General features: G+C 39.6%; 1 long non-coding RNA gene across 1 annotated transcript in view; it reads right to left on the bottom strand.

Annotated features, from left to right (window-relative positions):
* LOC136790878 (uncharacterized) overlaps nucleotides 1-19185 on the bottom strand; it is a 74255-nt gene extending 55070 nt beyond the window's left edge. Inside the window, exons 1-2 of the long non-coding RNA XR_010831699.1 lie at nucleotides 18704-19185; nucleotides 17969-18080 (exon numbers count right to left, since the gene is read on the bottom strand). This is a non-coding gene — a long non-coding RNA (uncharacterized lncRNA). The remainder of the gene's footprint in view (nucleotides 1-17968; nucleotides 18081-18703) is intronic.
* Between the last annotated feature and the right edge of the window lie 3367 nt (nucleotides 19186-22552).

Raw genomic sequence — 22552 nt, 5'->3', positions numbered from 1 at the left:
CAGGAGGCGCTTCTGGTCCTCTTCCCAATGCCCTGCTGACAGTAACAAGCAATGCTGTTACTGTGCTCTCCTGCAGAGGTTTGGGAGAGCTCCCTGAGACCTCAGGAGGTGCAGAAAGCACATATTTGCCAGCCCCACAAACCAGCCACCTGTTGAGCCAAGGAGTGGATCCATCCGTTGGGCAAAGTCAGTACTGACCACCTGTATTTATCCCCAAACCCATTCTTTAGCTCAAATACAGACTTTAAAGGAGTTCGCATTTGCACAGTCACCTCTGCATGCAAATTCTGTACATGCTTTATAACAGCTGAAAGGGTTGGTAGGTATGACATACACCAGAGATGAAAAGTGACCCAACTGTAGTTGTGGAGCAAAGCTACCTGGCAAAACCACTTGATATCCACATTAACAAGGAAAAATCCTTCACACTTGAAAAAAAAAAAAACACTAATGAAATACAGCAAGTCCACATTGTTATATTTAATGTCTTTTACTTCTGACATGGGCAGATGTTGGGAAGAAGGTCTCTGCACTGCAACCCTATCTCAAATAATACTACAGTCTCATCCTTAGGGGACTTGTACTGACCTCATTGGAAGTAAAAGAGGCTGATTGCTGACCAGAATAACATCTTGCTCAGCTTGCGTAACATGCTAAGAAAGATGAGTCTCCAAGACAAATGATGATAGACAACACAGGGTCTCTGAACTGGCTCTGCCCAGGGCATGATTCAGCATAAACTGTCACAGCTGCTTGAAGTGGCAAATCAGTTCACTGGCAATTTCAGTTCACCCTTGGGAAAAAAAATAAATAAATTTGGCTAATGAAAGCAAAGCACAAGTAAGATGGAAAATTTATATTCAAGTAGCAAGTCAAGCATGCTAAGAACTTACTTGAACAAGATCATCAATGAGAAATAAAAGAAAAAAGCTTATGTGTCCCAGCAGGTGCAATAATTCTAGCTGCCCTGTTAATGACATGTATCAGCAATTAGGAGACAAATAAATAGAGGAAAAGAAATATTAAGGTTGCCCATAAAGTAAGTCACTTCAAAACACACACAATTTTCATGAATAATTGAATACTGTGCAAAGAAAACAAAATTAGCAGGCAAAGAGAAACACAGGTGTAATCATGAAACATCATCTTCTGTTTACTTTTTATGTGTACACTTTATGACTGACAGGGATCGTTTACAATGACTTTCATCATAAGGTAGGGCATAGATTTGGCACCTTTAAAGCAAATCATAATGGCAACAGCACAATTGTTAATGCAAAAATCATTTTGCCTCTCAGAAGAGCTGTTGCTGGCTTTGTAACTATAGGTTTTGTTTCATACAGAAGACAGTTCTTCAGAAACAGAGAAGTGAAGCACCACAGAACTGTCAGAATATTATCTGGATAGGGATAAAGAGAGAGGGAGAGAGATTAAGTACCAGAGTAGCAATAGGACTAGGAGATGTGGCTTAATTGCCCCTTCTCTGGAGGTACCTACCTCTCCTCCATCAGCAAACAGGAAAATCTCTCCTCTAAGCAGTCAGACTGTGGCGTTGACACAATATTCACTCAGGCTGAGCCAGACTGTTGAAACTGCCCTTACACAGCTCTTTTTTTTTTTATTTCAGTACAATGTGTTAGAGCAAAAAAACTAAATATAGATCTCCTGAATCATCTCATAAGACTTCAGCCTGTCTGCCAGATCCAAAGAAGAAATAGTCAGGTGTGCTTCATGACTGTTCAAAGAAAGTTCAGTGCTAGCATTGCTGCACTGCAGAAGTATTTCAAACAATCTCCTGTCATCTGCTAGACCTCCATCTGAAAACTGCTGCTTCATTGCTTGAGAGTTAAAAATTATAAAAAAATAAAATCTTTTTAACTCAAATAAAATTTATTTTAAAGGTTGTATTAAACTATATTAATTAAAACTTGTTAGCCAAATAATAATAATTATGAGAAGAAAAACTGCGATGACCATAGACACCACTGCTATTGGTATAGATCAGCCCATGGAAGCTTTCAAGGACCTCTCAACCATTACCTGGAGGTCAGTGTTCTTATTCTAAGAGATGGTTGGACAGAATGTCACAGTACTCCTTGGTCATGAAGCTCCCGGCTTCTCCCATACATCACCCCATAAAGCTCCAGAGATGCGGTTCTTTCCCTGTGGTGTTTTGCTCATCCCCTCAGAGGTAAAGGGCACAGCCAGGCAAGGCAGGCAGGGCCACTGGGGCCACGCTGTCCCTCATTGCCCTGGTAGCCACCTTCTGGCAATGGCACCATCTAGCGTGTGCTGGAGACCAGGGGGCATCCCAAGCATACCCCGAGGCTAGACCACTCCATGGGGCTGGCTGGCTCCTCTCTGATCCATCTGGGATTTCCCATCCTCTGGCAAGTTTCTCCATTCAAACTCTCTTCCTGTAGAAGAACCACTGGGTAGGGAACCAGCTTGTCCCAGCATGTGTTTCTGTATCACCTAAGCTACTGCCTGTAAATGAAGCAGTTTGGGTGGCATCCCGCTGGGGGAGGACCAAGGCAGACATCACCCATGATTTTGCTGCGGGCAGCTGGCAGTGGCTGGGGGGAAGGAGTGGCAGCCATGGGTGAGCAGCAGCATGGTCACCTCACCAAGCACTATCAGCCAGGTAAGAAAGCCTCACCTTGTGCATCTCCAGCAGGCTCATCACCAGGTGACCTCCAGCCCTGACCAGTGCTGAACACCTTGGCATGCAGCTGAGTCATTTGGATCATACAAGTGGTTCCAGCACACTCAGAGAAATCATTTGCATGAGCCAAGTGACTCAGTGTTTGCAGGAATAGTCTTCAGAGAGGTCAGTGCAAAACAACAAGATTTTGGAGAACAGTTGCAGTGTTTTGAATTGCCCTGGACAAGCTATTTATCAGTCATTTCTTTGGACTTCAAAAATCATACTTTATTTTTCAGGACCAGGCTGTATTTTTCATTACCCTGACACCCAGCAGCATTTTATGGGTAATACGGCCCATCTGAGGATATCAGTTTCTTGCTATCTAAAATTGTAACATAACTCATTAACTTCACTGTCTTCATATATTATACTACTATAAAAAAGGTCACCCTTATTAATTGAAAAATAGTTGCTCAAAAAATTGACTAAACATCTTTTTTCTTTCTCTTGCAAACACTCACAAGTATATAGTGGCTCATTGTTTTCCCTCCTTGAATAGATGTCTTTAAAAAGCGCAAATAAAGAGAATTAAATGCTGTGTCAAACTACTGGTACCGCATGTTTAAACACCTGCTTCCCTTCATCAGTCCTTCATAACATTGTTAAACGATAATTATACATGCTGATGAGTAACGAATCAAAATACTGTAATCTATCTTGAAAGGGGTTTTGCTAATATTACACATAAGGCATTAATGGGATATTTAGACTGTTCTTGTGAGAGAAAACATACCTTTGTATACAGAGAAAGAGAAACACCAGGAGAACTTACTGCATTTTTCTCTTTTACAGCTGGCTTCAAACAAAACATAGTTTATTACTCCTTATGCATTTTATATAGCAAAAGGGGGGACTTGGGGCTTTTTGCATATTTTGGTCTGAATATTACAGTTAGTTTCACAATTTTTGTCACAGTGACTGTGGTGTAATGAGAGCTGCCTCCCCCATGTCCTCGCCTCCTGGCACTGCCTTTGCCCCCATCTGTGGTCCTGCACCATCAGCTCCTCAAGGCAGCAGCCATGCCCCAGTACTGTCCAAACAGGTCTTAAGCTGGCTGGGAGAGGGATGTTCCTGCACTTCCACCCATCCATTTAGCTCATAGCAGTGACTTCTCTTACAAAGAAAGTCCACAGAAAGAGTGTATCAGAGGAGTTAATGTTGCAGGACTAGTTAGAACCCAAGGTAATTTTGGCACTTGCAGCACCTCTTCCTAATGCACTTCAAAAGTCACTGTTGAAGTAGCATGCACATTTGTGTAACATGCAGCAGAACTTGTGAACTGTCTGTTTCTTAAAGACAGTCTCTTATGGGGATTCTCTCATGCCTAATAACAAGTTGAGCTCTCAGTGTAACTCCTCCTCAGTGGGTAAATAAACAGGATTTTTCCCCTTTAACCAGCCATTGATTTTCCAGACATTAGTCAAAGCTTAACATTTTGCTACCTTAACTTCTTTACATTTTTATATATATCAGTGAGCAAGCTCAGAAGTTGGGACACCCACAGTGCATCATGACAGTACAAGAGCAAGTCCACCTCTGCCCTCAGCAAGATCCTGAACCACACTACACATCTACCAAATACTGGGGAGGGGGGAACAAACAAACAAACAAAACTAAAATGCAGAACTTTGATGGATGTAACTAATCACATCAATGGACTCTTCAGCGCATTCTAATTTTCTCATGATTCTATTAACTTTTTATTAACCCTTTCAGTGTTTCAGAATTACCTTTCTCCCTCTTCATTAAGTATCTCATAGTCTTACTGATCCTTCTTTGCTAGGTTTCCTCTTCATTCCACAGGTAGCAAACACCTTTTCTATCCAACTGTCTAATTGATTGATATAATAAAGTCAACTCAAAATAGATTGTTTGTACTGGCTTGACTTTTGACTTTCTTGAAAGATATAGCATTCCTTCCCCCAAAATACCTGGGTTTGTACTTTAGTCCTTAACAGTGTTAAAACTAGCACTGTTTTTCAAGTTACAAATACAAACTTCAGAACTCTGTGCTAAAAATGTGTGAGCCACTAGCAGGCAAGAACCTTGCAAAACTGTCTGCCTTTCAGATCAGGTATGAAATAAATAATGACCTCCAGAGCACCAGCCATGAACACAGTACCTCAGAGTACCCGCCTCTTAGGTGAATTTCAGTTTCTTACACCCAGAGGGAAGATTACACAGTTCTGATGCTGCATATCTTGTTCCCTGCTGTCTATCCTCCTCACACCATATAATATGTAATAGCCTCATACAATCCTAAACTGCAATTTCATATCATTTTATGTTTAGAGGTGTGATTTTCTCTTGAAGAAAAGCTTTCCACAGAGAGCAAACAAACCATCTGTGATCTCATCACTCAGCTGGCATTCCAGCAATTTGCCATTGTCTTAATCAATACTTCTTAATCTGATATAACTACTTCACTATCCAGAAAGCAGCCTTAGCTCATGTTATTTGCACATTCACACAAATTTAAGACACCACACATAGTGAGCCAACACACTTACACATCATTAATAATGTTGGCTTCAGCAATCACACAGTCCTGGCGAGATTTTCAAAACTTTCCCTTAATTTCAAAGGAAGAGGTGTTAAACCAAAACTAAAAAATTTCTTTAAATTCCACCGTACTGTGCTTGACTAAGACCCTGGGGAGCAATTTAAAAACCTGAGCCCAAAGGAACTTAGGCAGGCAACACAACAGGTTTAATCACGCTTGTCATTTACAGAAGTGTAAATCTAGAGTAATTCTTGAGATGTTAGCAGAATTGTGCCAGATTCAGCTGAATCTTGGTTACATCCACCTTGGAAAGTCAACTTCAAGACCACCAAACAATCTTAGGGTAGGGACAATCAGGTTGTATTCATATTCTTTCTAGTTGTGAGCAAAACCATATGGTACAAGCAGAAGTAAAGGTTGGCCTCACGTACAAAAACCATCCAAAATCCAAAGTCATGGAAACTGTTCTCAGTTATATCAACTGAGTAATTAATTCAAAAGGCTAATTACAGTTTAAGCATTGATACTTTAAATATTGTTAGTAAAGAATCACCATTGCTCCTTCTTTCCCCATTATTTTCGATTCTGTATTTACAGCAGTTTAATATCCTTTAAAAAAAATAATTGTGATTTCTGGGTTATTTGATGTTAAAGTGCATCCATATCTGCAACAGAGTTAAAAGTCTTATAAAATAATACCATAACTATGTCTGTCGTGTTATTAAATAATTTCTCCCAAAGTCTTTCAAGAGTGAAAGATAACTTGTAAAACTGCTCAAGAAGCAAAATAGCGTAGATCTCCAACAGACTTTCTTCCTTCCAACCTGAAGTAATATCCTTTATTTAAGTAATAAATTAATTGAGGCAGAGACCAGAGGGTTTTTGGTTTATGTATATCAGCCTTTTCCTAAGGCTTCCCCATGACACTGACAATCTCTCATAACAAAACAGAGACATCACAGAACAGCAGCATAGTTCTGTTAGTATTGTTCTTAGTTCTGTTCCTACAAGATATACTAGACTGGTAACTACTGAAGAATATCCGAGCATCCCAGTATAACATTTCTATAAATCTTGATGGAATACCACGCCACTTTCTACATGCAAATGACTTAGAGAAAAAAGAAAGTTGTGAAGTTGTTCACTTATGCACTTATTCATTGCTGAATTCCAGTCTTTCTTTCACCAGCAGAAATTCCTGTGCCCTAATCAAGTTGGCAGAGTAGTGTAGGACTAATAGCAGCAAGAAACAGGACACAAATTCTCACCTCTGCTAAGTGCAGTTATCAGAAAAACGCCATTGAAAAAGAAAAAAAAAAAAGTGCTAACAGCCTTCATATTTAGCATTTATGCAATACAAACTGAGTGTAAATTACTAAATTAGAAGAGCAATGCTTGACCCCCATGTAAATGCGTAACAGTACAAGTAATGTAGCAAAAGATTGGTCTACACTGCACAACTTTGCCTGCCTAGTAACAGTGGCTGAGTCTCAGAAATAAATCACATTCTCTCAAATACTTCTTGTATGCTGGCCTACAGCAGCTATATAGTACTTTGACAAAGCTGTCCTGAAATTAGTGTTAAAATCTGCAAGCAACCCCCCTCTTTTCGCTTGCAGACCTTGTGTCTCCACTAGGGGGTATTACCAGTATATCTATATTGCCATAGCCACACCAGCAATGCCTGCCTCCCCTCTTTCCCTTCCAGGGTCAGAATTTGTACTAAAATCAGCAAGTTTTGCCCATCAGGGCCCAGCAGACTCCCTGAGGTTCTGCAGTCAGTCTGAATGACATTTTCAGGATGCTGCACTACGGAGAAATGCAGTGAGAGACTGCAAGTTCCAGCATGCCTTGGCCAGCAAGAAATTATTCTGTTCTGGGTGTTGTATGGAGCCAGTACTTGATTATCACGGTATCCCTGAAGACCTCTGCACACATGCTGACTCTAGTCAGTGTTTTGCACATCTCAAGGCTGTAAGACTGGACTTTACTTTTTTATGCCCCAACAGCTGAAAGATAAGAAGAAAATGCTGTGTCTTGCTTTAAGAGCAATTTATAGTAGAGGAAAACGCAACGTGAACAAGCTGCCACAAACAGTTGGATTATTTGTTTTGCAGAGGAAAGAAAGGTGTAGTGACAGAAAGGCAGGTGGGGAATCTTCCCTATGCTGGCCAAATAGAAGCGTGAGCTTACAGGGAAAGGTGATTTGGATTAATGTTGGCAGTTGTTCATTAGATAATTCCATAGGCTGAACTTTTTGAGTCTATGCCCTTTCTTTTCCCACACAGACAGACTGCCTTCTTTGTGACTCTAGTCTTTATAAATGTATGGCTTCAGGGTCAAGAAGAACCAAGATCTACCACATGCAACACTGCAAAGAAAACAAGTGATAATTCGCACCACAAAAACTTTGCAGCATATACAGACAGGGACAAAGGTCTGTGGCTAAGCAGAAGAAACACCAAGCCAAGAGACAAGGCATTACATTAGCACCAGTACAAGTAAGGTTAACAGCAACATTTGCAAAAAATAGTGGAATAGCATCTTGTGTGATGTTTCATCAGCTGCTCCAGCAGCTTTATTCACTGACACCTCTGCCCTGAAAATTTCATGGCTGAAGAGATGCAGAAGGTGATTACAATTTGGGACTGTCATAAACAAAGAGAAAAAAGATAGGGTAACTGGCAGTAGGGGCTATAGCCCTAATCCTGCCTCTTCCTTCTACAGTGCTGGGACACCTCATTGAACTGCTCTCAGTGGCCAACTTGAGATTTTTGGGTTACACACAGTCTTAAAAAAGGTTAGATGCTTTCCCTGGGTGAGCTGCATGTTACATCTGAATAAAAGAAAGGAGAAAGAGACTGGGTCCTGTTTTTCAGCTCACACAGACTTGAATTAAAAAAATGCAGCCAACAAATTGGCTTTTATTATTAGCAATGTCATTAATTATACCATTATTCACAGCTAGTAGATAATAAGTATTAATTAGCAACAGCAAACCAACCTTGTCTTGGCACCAATAATAAATATTGTTTCTAAGTATAACGTCCTGAAATATCTCCAGCCACATCAAGGTCACACAACTCATCCTCAGGGTAAAATGGTGCTCTTAAACTTAGAAACATAAACTAGATTCATTTATATTAGAGCAAATACACTTACCTTATGAGTAAAAAATAAAAATAAAAAAATAATAATGTAACGTAAACTTGATATACCTCACCTTCATTCGCCTTAATGCTCCTTATTTGTATCTGCACAGGTACAGCTGACATGGACACAGAAGAGAAACATGCAGGTAACAGATCCTTCAGTGGAGGTAGAGTTCAGACCAGCAGGAGACATCGTACCAAACATCTCTTTCTTCAGGCCCTCACAGAATTTCACACATTTCCCATCTTTCACTCTGGGCCCCAAGGGAAGGGGCCGCTCTGGGGGGACACATTCAGACACAGATATTTTGTCACCACCCAGCAATGTCTATCTGATGCCAGCAGCCCACTGACACTTTGTCACCACGACAGCCCCCCACTCTGGCACACCAGTAGTGCCTGCAGCAAAAGCTGGTACCCACTGCTGTGGTCAGAGCAGGTAGCTGGCCTTCACACGTGATAACCTTATGTGTTCAGCATAAACCTACTATTTATACTGACAGTAATGCAAAATATTAGAGAGTATATTTCCCTATTCAGAATACTCTGGTAAATTCAAGCAAGTGCCACTGCTGACCAAGTCGGAGAGAAAATATTTCTCATGCTAAACCTAACACTCACATCAGCACTGTCAGTTCTCACATGATATTTTACAGGGGATGAGTCTGTATATATGTAAGGTACTGCAAATCGTCTCCGATAGGCAGACCTAGGTCAGCTAAACCCTTTTCATGCTAGAATAGCACAGGGAAAAAAAATGTGGACAGCATGTGGGGCCTGAGTTTGAAGAGCGTAGTGGTCACCACTGAAGGCTTACTCCCCTAACTATTCATCGTAAATAGGAAGGAAATTAGGACAATTAGAACAGTTAAAATGTAAATGACAGAAATAACTGAAAACCTTTTTCTTCCAGTTCCTTCTTGTTTAAACAAAGCCCTAACGAGCTACAATCAGAGAGGTCTGCAATGGATCCATGGCAACAAAAAGCCCTGGCCTATGGCTACCATCTTTCCCAGCACACTGACATTAATTTACCAGATATACATGTACACATTTCAGGAAAAATCACCAGGCTCAAGCTTCATTCACTGAAAAAGGGGATCATTAGCAAATGAAAGAAAAAATATAACAGGTCAGCAATTTCCTTGATGAACTCATCTATTTATTTTTATTTGAAAGAGAAAGATGAAATTATTCTTGTAATTTTTGTGCTTTGTACCTCTAGTGAAGAGAAAATTGCACCTATAAAGCTGATTTTGATTCTTACACAGCAGATGAATAATAAAATCAATGCTTTGACATCTATGTATTCCTAAAATATTCTTCACAGAGTCATCTGAATAGCACATTAAATGCAAAAGGTGATAGTGCTAGCAATAGTTCTAAAAATTACACCAAGCAAGGTTTTATTTGTTGTTGTTTTGTGATGTTTTATAATCCTTGTGTGTGGAAAAGGGGTTATTTAATCAGTCAAAAGATCAAGAGCCATCCAGCAGCAGAAGAATACTAGCTCCAAGCCTGATCAAAGCAGGAATTCCTAAAAACTACACAAGATATGAATAACCTATTAAAACAAAAATCCCTGGCAGTTATGATGGGGATTTCGGATATGCTGTATACTACTGATGTGGCCATAGTACTTATTAAGAGTTAAAAATCAGTTAACTTTGTGGGTGGAAAAAGGTCTATAATGTTTCCTGTTGGATGTTTTCTTGCTATCAGCTTGTAGGTCTGGCTCGCCTGGCAGAGATGTGCTGTGTTATTCCATAAGTTCCCTGTGCTACTTGCCAAGTTCTGTCCATCAGTCCAGGAACTTCTGTGTGCTCTGGTATCTCACCCTTACCTGACCTCACCAACCCTTCACCAACTGCTAGCAATGCTACTGAGTTACCTCATGCTCTACGGTCTGTGGTCTGCAGGTTACCTTTCCTTCTGTCCAGGGTCTTTCTCCTCCTTGCAGCAGAATGACAGGGTCAAAAATACAAGCCATCCCTATTCCTGTGCAGGACAGTCTCCAGTGAAGATAATTGGGCATAGTGAAATGCCAAATAACCTCCCGTGAATGGAGAACTGGTGCCAGTAGAGCAGAGCATGCAAAACAACGCTGAATGCACCATAGCAGTTATGAGACTGTGTTTACAGTAGAGCAGCAAACACCTTTATCTCATGAGGTTATTCCACTCACAAAGGCTGTGTAATAAGGAACAGCCTACAATGTATTTAAAAAGAGGCCTCTTATTTTTATTTCAGTTTTGCAGGCTGAGCTCATCATTTTTAGATGAGATTTCAAAAAGAGATTTCAAAGAAATAACACATCCAAGGTGATGCTAAGGCAGTAAAATAGAAATCTGAGCTCAAGTTGAGTTTTGCCTCATACAGGTTTGCAGTGTGACCATGACCTGTCATAGTCAGATTTCCTCAGTTGGCTTCTCAGCTCTGTAAATGTCACGCTTGTCTACAGGTTCTAAAATTAAAAACTCAACTGATAATTTATTAGAAATTAAATCATTTAGGGCTGGGCACCTTTTAGAACCAGACTTCCTGAAGCATAATTTCCACTCCCCAAGTCCAATGGAAAGATAAAGCATGAGATTGCTCCATCATATATTGGCTGACTTTCTTGACCTGATCAAAATAATCATAAATAAGTAAAAACAGATATCTGGGACTTATCTTACAATTACTCTTATAGTAGGTTAAAACACTACTTCACATTAATTGGTCACATTTCCCTTTCCAGGCCAAAACCATGAATCCATTGTATATGTAGCTTAAAGTCACCCACAGAAGACTTACACAGAGAGACCATGATGTTCTGTGTTGCATCTAGCAACCATTTCAGCTGTCTTTGCCCAAAGAGCAACTTCAGCACATGCTTATGTTTTGGCATGTTTGTTGAAGTTCAGTTGTGCAAATTGCTGAGCAGGCAGAGAGGAAGCTGATGAAACCTGGAGTGTCAGTAGAAATGATTCAAAAAAATTGCACAGCATATATTTGACTTTCTACTTATGAGCAATACCCTAGGGAATCATTCTGACCATAAGCACTCATAAGTGTTGCTGCTAGACATTAAACAACATACATAAGATACATCTAGCGGTTGTGCTGACATAGGACCCTAATCCTGGCCACGGTTACTACCAAACTACCAACATTAACTGGGAGCAGATAATGGTCTCTTGATGCAGCAATGCCACTTAAATACTTTCAGTGAGTAATAAATACAATTTACTGTCTTTCATTGCACAAATTCTCTCATCTTATTTCATGTTGTAATTTGTTTGAAAGGAACGTTATGGAGTCAATTACATTTTAACTGTATTGTGTTTCTATTTTTTTTTTTAATTGTCTGCAATGTCTGACAAACAGCAGTCTGCACAGTCACTCTGGGGACTCTTTTTCACACTGTTTATAATTACGGCAAATGTGTTCTTTCTAGGTTTAGTTACCAATAAGGAGTAATTTCTTTATAGCTGTAAAGAGCTATTGTGCTTGGGGTGTCCAGCAGTACCATGTTCATCACCATTATTGTTCAGTATGTTTGTAAAGTCCCTTAAAGGTCTAATAAGGCAAAATAGGAAGGCTGTTGATGGATATCAACACAATACAATACAAACAATACAACATATTTCGTTTCCTGAGCCCTCAGAAGAGCTATAGCTCCAGCTCAAATGCTCCTAGGATCTCTAGGCCTTGATGTTACCATGGCAGGAGCAATAGCAAACAAAGAAGAGCCAATGCTTTATAAAACAAAATGTGAAATATAGCCTAGTTATTACGGACATATAACTTCAAATAGTTTTTTGGCAGGCAAAGCCTTATAAAACAAGACAAGAATTATTCAGTGTTGGTTATCTCTAAAATATCTGTGAAAAGGCACTACATGTACATGCACACACACGTATTTATATTTGGAAAATCTCGTATAATCAGGATTACTGAGTTATTGTAAGTCAAAATACAACACTTTAAAACTATAGGCAACATCTAAGAATTTCTTCAGCCACAAAAATGCAGCCACTTCTAGGGTGGGTGATACCAACCAGCCTAAGGAATTAATATCATGCACAACACTTACAGAGACCAGGAGCTGAAAGGCACTCCTGGTGAAGGCAAAAGAATATTGTTAGCTAGAATGCAATTTGATCAAGGCAGAGTTTCATGTCTTCTCGATGATAAGTTCAACTGAAATTTAAACTACAGAAAGAGTCAGGACCCACTTTTCTCTCTGATTGAAATAAGGTGTTTCCCAAAGCTTATTTCCCGAAGGTCAGCCAATATTCAGTGCAGAACTGTATTTCAACGTCCAAAACTACCATAAAGCAGATCACTTCCTAGAAAATCTCCACACAACATCGGCTATCAAAGCATTGGTTGCAGCTCTACTGATGCATTCTTCCAATGCTGCTTTAAAAGCTCCTAGGGGCAGATCATCCTCATGGGGATTAGACAGTATACAGCAGCTGGGAATCTGTGGTCAAAAACATGTAAGACCTACTCATTCCCACTGATCTATAGCTGCATGGATATATAGAAGTACATGCAATAGCATTATCTGGTCAAAACTTAGTTAGTATTAAATTTAGCACTGGTTTCCATTTGAGTGCTCACCTGTCGTAAACTACAGTGGCCCACAAAAGTAGGCGTCTGGATGGTTGGCTGACAGCACTTCACGCTCCCATAAAGAGAAATAAGCTATTCAGTGGAATTACTGTATGTCTCGGAAGTATGTACCAGCTACATTTACTAATCCTGCATATTCAAATCTCTATGACTGTAAAAAGGGATCTAGGAATGCTCTTTGTCAGCCTGACTAGCTTCAAATGGTTTTAAGAACACGAGTAGTCTGCTAAGTAAATGAATCACAAACTAAGGATAAAGTAGTGGTTACAGGTTGTCTGTCTTTGTCAATGTCTTTAGCATTCCACCCAAAGAGAAACCACCTGCAATACGGTTCTAGGGTTTCGCAAAAGTTTGACCTCATCGCATTTCAGTTGGTCTAACACACAGGTATGATTTCTTTGTAGATTAAAGAAGTATTGTAATCAACATGGAAAAAAAAAAAACCACACACACACTTGAAAGTAACAAGTAGCTCAGATATTCATTACTAGCCATTAACCTGATTTTCTAATGAATACGACATTAGGCATTCATTAACAATCATTTGTGTTTATGTGGAACAGTGGCTGTATAATGAAGGTTGATAAATGAATAGAAATGAAACGAGGGAATTTTGGACACTTGTAAAGCAATTAACTTGTTTGGCATTAATTACATATTGAAAAGCTAAATCAAGTACATTTGGAAAGCCACTAGGACAGAGACACAGACCAAGGGTAGATATAAAGTCTAGATATAAAAGAAAAGCTTTATTTCTTTTAAATAAAGAAATATAGCCAGAAGTATGGTATTAATGACAAACAAAGTCCATTTCTAGCAAAAAGAAACCAGATTGCAGCCTGCATGTTAATAAAGAAAAAAGTTAATGAAAACTGAAACAATGAAGCCAATAAAATAACCCCTCACAGTTGACAATGAAGTGCAAACAGGTGGTGTACTAGAGGGTTAATGTTTTTGTTTCTTAAAGAAAGAGCCATACAAGTGCCCACACACTTGAATGTATGCTAATAAACGAAACCACCTAGCAAATTAGATGCTAGAAATGAGGGAATATGGAAGCTCATTTTACAGTTACCAGGATGCATTCCCTCTAATGAGTTGGTAACCTGATCTTTCCAGGCAGTTCTTACTGCACCATTTCTGCTCCGTGTGGCCCCAGCCCTGAAAACAGATGCTTCCTGTACCCTTCGCCTGCTCGGAGATGCATTAACTGGCAACGCAGTCTCAGCAAACATCATCCCCATGCCTCTTTTGTGAGATTGGGACATACACTATTAAACAGCAGGGGCAAAAAGGAGACAGAGAAAATGGAATAGTAAATAATGGGAAAATTTTGCTTTGCTGTGATTTGCTAAAGGGGGAGGAGGGAAGGGATCCTCTCTCGGCAAAGGAGGAAGGGTCTCCTGTGGTATATTTTATATACCTCACCTTGTCCCACTGCTCTTGATGAAGCAGGACCATTCACTTCCCCTGGCAACACCCAGGACAACCTCCAAGTGCAGGAGCTGCTCCCCTGCTCTCACCTGCCCAAAGGGGGCTGCTGTCCCAGTAAAAAACGTCTGCCAGCACAGCAGACCTCAGTGGCCAGACACACTGAATGTTTTGACCTGGGAAACAAAGTGAGACACTGCAAACTGAGAGCCCCTTGTGCTATGGCAGCAGGTGGCAGCTGATGAGAGCTGTCCGTCTGTTGAGACATCCCTCCCCTGGCAACGAGCCGGACCTTCCCTGCCCAAACCAGCGACTTGGGTGCTGCCAGCACCCAGCTCGTGCCAGTGAGAAAAGGAAAGGACTTCCCTCTTCCTGTTGCTCGTGCAGGAAAGCTCAAATTTTAGTTTTGTCTCCATCAAAGACTCATACAGATGCTCACGCATCCTGAGCTAGATTGAGACACCTGTCAGCAATGCCTTCTGTTTCAAAGAGGCTCAGCAAACACCATGTACAGAACCCAGCTCCATTTCCAGGAATCGTTAACGCTCCTTCCCTCCAGTCAAATGTTCTGCCACTGATTCCACTTATGAAATGCCATTATAATCAAACTAAGAAAAGCATACAGAAGATTACTTATATCCAGATATTTCTGCAATTGAAAGAGCTTTACTTGTGACAGCACACACTTCACCTGACACGTGCAATCTATATTCAAGCAGTATTCTGGATTTCTATCCTATACCACAAAAAACTGCTTATTCTCTCGTGTGTTGCAAGCACATTTCCATGACAGAAGAATTAAAATCTCATCTTGTTGCAATTAATCTTGATTGGCCTCACAGCCAAGATTTGGTGGATGCATGTTTCATACTGCATGGATCATATCAAAGACACGGACTACCACAGACACATCACCAACTCTTTAGGAGGAATCCGATTTTATTTAGCTTGGACCAAACTACACATGGCCCTAAGTAGGAGTAAATTCATTTGATATTTATACAAAGTGTTTTGAACTTGCTTTTTCTCCACTGCTGTGGTTCTTCGATGCTAGCTGAGAAGCCTGGTGCACCTTCAGAAAGGACCAGCAACACTATAGGAAACCACAAATCCTTAACTAACATATGCTAACTTTTCTCCTAGGAACAAAAGCAGCATCTCTGTTGTCCCTCAGCAGAAAACACCAATCAAAGAAGACTCTTTTCAAGAACAAATGTTAGCCAGGAACTTCAGTTGTGTTTAATTAAGTTCTTCCGAAAGAAACTGCATGCTGTGGCACTGAAAAGGTTATCAGAGGTCAGCTGCCTGCCATGACTTTGTGACCCCCAAAAAACAAAATAAAAGATAGTGGTATCCCTGCTGGTAAGATTGGCTTCCGCATTTGTTTCCCTCCCTTTCTGCTTTAATTTAATAGCAATCAGCACAATATGGCTGCTTTTCTTCGAACAATAGGATGGGCAGAAGTTAGATTTACAGCACTGCAAGGGGGAAAGCAGGAAAGAAGGGAAGCACACTATGGCTCTTGATCTACAATAGGAACATCACTTTGATACCCATAAATAACTTGGAAATCTACTTAAGATTCATTGCTGTCAAGAGCAGACAGATGTGCACCTTTTTAAAATTTAGTAATACCTTATGGAGCCTCTTGAACACACAACTGTTAAATCAAACAACTACCTTTAAAAATGGAGGATAATTCAGTGTATAGATCCATGCTGAACATATAATGTATTCTCAATATTTCTCCAATCCATTACAGAAGAGTTATCCTCACAGATACATGAATCCACATTTAATCCACCAGTACAGCAAGAAATACCAAGTAGGTTGAGAGAACCCTAGCAGATTCCTCCTCAAGTTTCTTCAGTCACAGCAAATAGGAGGCTACAGTCCCTGAGATTACCAAAATGAACAAGAAGAGATAGACTTCGACCTGAGGTGTCCAAAGGAAAAGTCTGTGCAATTCCAAAGATTTCAGAATATTTATTATAACACTACCACCCTATTAATATATTTAAAGCACATCAATATTAATGAGATTGCATCCCAAATTTAGTTTCTCCTTTTAGGGATGATAAGTTAAAATTGAGTTGTTTAACCTCCAGATTCTGCTTAATCATTTTTGATTGCAAGAACTTTAGACATTAGGAGCTAATGCTTCTGTTATTGTGTGAGAAGACGCAAGATGAATGGTGTTTTTTTTTTGTTTGTTTGTTTATGCTTTTTAATTCTTTCCAATCTTTTTCACCTATGGTCCTTCATGACTTTGAGAATTTCTCTGTCTCATTCCTGCACAGAAAACTGCCTTCTGTGAAAAATTTCCATCATAGGAAACTTATTAGCAGCTTCCTTCAGTTCCAGCACAGGATGGCATCTGTGACCTGGCTGACAAATACCCCCATCGCATAAAATCCTGGCCCCATCCAAGCCCGTGGCAAAACTCTCATTGACATCAGTGGGGAGAGGGCAGCCCCTAGCTTTTTGCTCATAATCAAGCTCATCATCTCTTGTTCTCCAGACCCACTAGTCTGCTTTCTACAGTGAGAAATACTCAACTCTGCTCCCAAAGCGAGAGCGGAGGCCAGGAGGCTTGGAGCAGTCTGTGAAAGGGCAGCCTCAACACAGAGATTGAGCCTGAGGCCACTGTCACCATAAGCACCTTCCTAGCTGCTAAATCCTGTTTGTTCTTAGCAGTTAAGCCATTCACCAAAAACTAAGAAAGATGATTCCACCCCCCTTTTAGATCACTTATTCATTTGAGTTTGAGGAGAGGTCAAATAATGGGAGGATAATTCGCTGTAATACTGCAAAATCTCACACTGAAATCAGTATGATTTTAGCTTCATTAGGAATACAATGTACTCATAATGTGAATATTGGCTTCATTTCTAACCTCATTAAATACAGAAAATACCTTTTATATTTTCTACATGTCTCTAGTATTGAATCTTGGGTCATTATCATGCTAAACAGCACAGACCAGAAAGTCAGATATATTATGGCAGGGTCTTGTGCTTTTTTTCTCAGTAATCCCTTTAGTCACAAAGTACTGGAACTTTTGTTTGCCAGGTGAATTACTCTCTAAAAAATGCAGTTGCTCTTCCAAGAGGGTATATCTCTATAACATACTGATTTGCAAAAAATAAAATAAAATAAAAAAACTCTTATCAATAACTGTATCAATTCCAGCGGCAAGCCCAGCTTCACAGTTCAGAAGTACACATTGTAAAGTGATTCACAATTAGAAAATCAGTTTCAAGATTAAAGTCATCAGAGATAAAAAGACAACAAACTGCTGTTAGTTTTCTGTAGCAGCAATCAATCCTGTTCCCTGCGCTTGAATTTTCTCTTGTGCTGAAACACTATAGTCGTGAGGCTTTAATCAATACACAGAGCAATTACTTTCTAAAGTAAAACAATCTTAGGTCAAAGAAAGATAATGGAAATCATACAGGCAGTTATTCACGTCTAAATGCGAAGCTTCTGGTTTCACTTCCAGACAGATCCAAGTGACAAGGAGTACAATATTTGTTTTCCTTAGTAACTCACCGGGATACCACGGCATACACTTTAACTGGGTACAGTCTCCTGTGTTTGTCTTCAGCTTGTTCCACATAATTCAGCAAAATACACAGAGAAGTGTCACATCTGGATTTGTTACCTAGGCAGCAAATAAACTTAGTCTGAAACCTCACAGCAAAACACGCACTTCGAAATTTTGACTAGTGCGGCAAGTGCCTCATTTATCAAACCCACAAGGAGGAAAACAAAATACAAGTGAGCAACAGCATCTCAGTTAAACTGAAGTTGCATTGGGGATTTTCAACTTTAATTACTTTAATTTTCTAGCTCTTACTTTCATATCACAATTGAATATTGAACAGAGCACTGGTATCTATTATACACCAACATGGCAACAAAGTCCCAGCCCTATGCAGGGAACAAGCTAAAACCATCTTTACGACAACGATTATATTACATTAATGGCATAAAATGCAAATGGGAGAAGTTGTGGTTCTACCTACTGTATCAGGTCTTTTTAATAAAAATATGCATTTAGGAAAAAAAAAAAAAAAAGCACAGATCATCTAAGTCAGGAAAAAGGTACTTAAAAGAAAAGACTAAACAGTCCTCTACGACTCTGTACTGTTCAGTGTAGAAGTTAAGAAAATGCATTTCATGTTTTCATGATGCTGGATTCAAGGTTATTTTAAAGATGCTTACAACATCTTGGGATTTACAAGACTTTGAGTCTGTAAGTAAGATCTTCAAGCTCACACTCACCTTGTTTAAAGCGGAGTTCTTTAGCACGAATTGCTTCAAAATATTTTTCCAAAAAGAATGACCAAAGCACCATACTAAGCAGTTGGTCAGTATAAGAATTTTCTTGTTCTTCTGAAAATAATACATCATTCTTCTTCCCTGCAACAGAAGGTCATTTATACCTTGCAGAGCAGATGACTTGGTCTGCTTTGCTTAAGAAAGCAAAATAGGTGTCTTTGCTGGTACTTCGGAAGTGTATCTTAACCTTCTGAGCCGTGGTTTGAGACATAATGTTCAAAAGCTTCAGAGAGGCAGAGTGCAGTGGCAAAAATAAATAAATGCCAGACTGAATATTACCCACACAGTGCCAATGGTAGCCAAGTGATTTTTCTCAGGTATTTTTAACAAGGGTGTGAGCTCACCCTGTAAATGATAAACTGAATGAGGACCGTATAATATTGAGGCCTGACGAAAGCCAATAAATCTGATTATAGGCATAAGGGTCGGTTGTTTAAAGGATTGATAACAATAAGGAGAAACTAACATTTTGTAGAAGAACAAATCAAAATTGTTCTGTATACAAAAGTTCAAAATACCATTACTGTTTGTGGTTAATGAAGAAAGAGGACCACTTAGGAAACAGACTATGTACTGGCAATAGTCAGAAGTGCTGGCAGTAAATCATAATTTCTTACCACTCTCAGGCCTCCATGCTGTCTTTCCAAGAAGAGTTAAGCAACCAGATCTCATTGCTGAGATTATCTAGGATGAACTCATTCATCCCTGGAGCAGAATTCAAGAGGGTATGAGAGAAAAGGGAGGGTTATGTCTTATTAACAAAGCAGCTTACATCATCTCAGGCCATTTTGCCAAGTGGTAAATTCAACTGTGCAAGGAAGTGATGCAATTACAGACCCATCAGCTTTGGCTCTGAACCTGCAAAGGATATGTGCGCCTCCATCTCTAAGAAGAGCAGTGCCACTGCCCAGCCAACCAAGCCCAGATTAAGCCCATGGATAAAACCTGGGTAGATGTGGCACTCCAACTTTTTACAGAAGAATATTGATGTGGGCACTATCTGTATTGATATATTGGGATATCCTCAGAGGCCGGGAGGAAACACAGTAGGAGTTTTCCTTCCTCTCACACCCCAGAAGCACTTTTCCTTTATTGTTTTTACCCCACAGTCTTCCCAGCAGACACTGAGCCAAATCCAGAGCCCTCCATAAGTGCGTGGGTGAGACAGACCAGAACCAAAGAGGTCCCAAAATGCAAACTGGTCTCAGTGGAAGGAGGAGGCAGAACAGGTGTCTCCCTTTGAAGATCTGGCAGGCTTGCAATGCAAGCCCTTCCTCAGCAGAACACTTCTCATCCACCAGCACAAGGTTAAAGAAGATGGACTACACTACCTACACTAGCATTTAAATTTTAAGTGCACTGATGCAATATATTTCAGAACAAAACCTTTGAAAATGTATCTAAATAGTATAAAAATAAGTAAAGAGTGTCTCAATATGTTATGAAAAAGATGAAGGAGAGATCCCACAAAATATTTATTTCTTGCAATTACAATATAATGATACTTCATGTTCACTACCTAATAAAAAAATGTACAATTTGTTAAATGTCAAGCCTTGGAACACATATTTTGAACTCCTGAGATGTAAGACAATTGTTACTTGCAAAAAAAGACAACTACAACAGGATTTTTATTGACGTAAATCAGCACATCTCTACTCATCTCATCATGGCTGTGCTTCTAAAATAATCTCATAGAAAACTTAATATTAATAAAAGTGAATCTTGGGGAGAGAGCTGCCCCAGGACTGTTTCAACCATGCCATACAATTTCCTAGCTGTGGCCTACACAGTGGGCTTCAAATCCCTCCTCCACCAAAGAGGAACTTGAATTGCAGTGCCCCAAATCCCCACATGAGAGAAAAAGATCTCTTCTCCATGAGGGGAGAAAGGCGAATTTTGCATGGCTTTTACTTACTTTATTCAAAATGTGATCATGTTTGATTATGGTATTGAATAACATGAAATTTAAAGTATCTGCTAGTAAAATAACTCCTATAAATAGGATGCAACAACCTTATTTTCCAGCATATTCATCTTACTGTTTTCATTCAAACCAGGTGTTTCTTCTGTCAATGATTTTTAATCAGAAATAAGTAAAATTGTGGAATTGCTATTGTTACATGAAATAACAATTCCCTAATTTTTTTCAGGATGACTTACACAGAACAAAACAAAATACAGAGAACAGCTGAGCAAGATGGCATGGAAACTACAACTAGATACTTTCACCCAAGGAACTTTTCTACACTTGGAGCTGTTAATCAGAGGCCATTGGAGTGTCTTCCAAAATGCCCTTCATTGGCCTAATTCCCAATGGATGAGTATAGGGTGCACTGTAAGATATGATCAGATGTTTTTAATGTTGATGGAAAGATTTGCCATCACTGGCTGAACCTTTCTCCTGACCACAAGAGAAGTAAGAACGGAATTGATGAGTACACCAAGATAAAGCCATATACCTTCAACTCCACTTGTTAGTTCATAAAAGAAATCCTTGTCTTTCTTTGTGAAAGTAAAATAGTTGTTTCATATGAAAATTGTAAATTATAGTTAGAAAGAGGATTTGGTATCAGACCAATCCTTCCCATAAAACTGGATGGTTGATAGGAAGAAATGCTTCTATTCTTCCTTCTTATCATCTCTGTTGCCATGATGGTTTGCACCAGATCAGTTTAACAAAAGTTTTCCTGTTGAGGATTCTGATCTCCTCTTCCTGGCCATAAGCAGCAGCAAAAATCTTGAATTTTCTTTTACCAAAATATTATCTGTTTTTCTCTTTATTGTTGTTCAGCCTTTTGAATGACCAGGTCCTTCCCTGATATTCTGTAGCTGCTTTCCTCAGAGCAGTTGCCATGGTTGGGGCACCAGGAGCATAACAAGAGGACTCTCCCTAAAAGATGGGCAAGAATAGCATGCCCAGTGTAGAGCCCTGAAATGCTGGGTGTGCATTGCTCTGCCAGGCAGGAGTGCAATCCATCTGTGAGAACAAGGAACCTCACCACAGAAACACATGTTGCACTGAAACCTAGAGCCACAAGGCTTAGTAAGTCCAAGGTGAAAATTCTGCTAAGAGACTCTAAGCCTGAAATAGGCTGTAAGACTAAAACTAAAATGTACCTGATAGTGAGAGCAATAGCTAAGTAGAAATCATATTCAAATTCTAATTCTGAAGCCAACTGAGAAGGATTCAACCTTGTATTACATATATTTCAATATGGGTATCCTAATTAGCAGCACACAATTACTGAGCTTGTCCTCATTTTTTTTTCTTTTTTTTTCAGGAAACTCTCAACATCATCCTGATAAGGGACTGAAAAAAAAAAATTCCTAGCATCAGCCGTTCATTCCTCCTTTTAGTTTTTCTTTTCCAACTATAGCAGCCATTCCTGGGCAGTATTTGCACAGCTTTTATTCACTGTCTGAAAGTGGAGAGGATGCTTTGGGTTTCTGGTTTTGCTCATAATTTCACATTTGCAGAGTTTGTTCAGATCCCTTAAAACCTCTAAACCTATCTTCAAGCCAAAAAGTTACAGCTTCAGAAGGCAAAAGAAATAAATCTCTTTTAAATGCTAATGGAGTGGAACATTTTCTGTTATTTCAAGAAATAATCTAGCCTTTTGGAAAATTTGTAAAGGGTTTGCTTTAATGAAGATATTTTAATTTATGACATGCAATTATAGTTCAGTGGAAACAACACTGTGCTATCACAGTCTTGTTCCTTGTGCTGTGAAAATAGAAACACCATTATGAGAGAGACGGCTGTTTTTAGGAATACACAATGTTTCACTA

The sequence above is a fragment of the Anser cygnoides genome, chromosome 1 (assembly GCF_040182565.1).
Source record: "Anser cygnoides isolate HZ-2024a breed goose chromosome 1, Taihu_goose_T2T_genome, whole genome shotgun sequence".
Lineage (NCBI taxonomy): Eukaryota > Metazoa > Chordata > Aves > Anseriformes > Anatidae > Anser > Anser cygnoides.
Note: the sequence above shows the minus strand (reverse complement) of the source record. Positions and strands in the feature narration are given on the sequence as shown.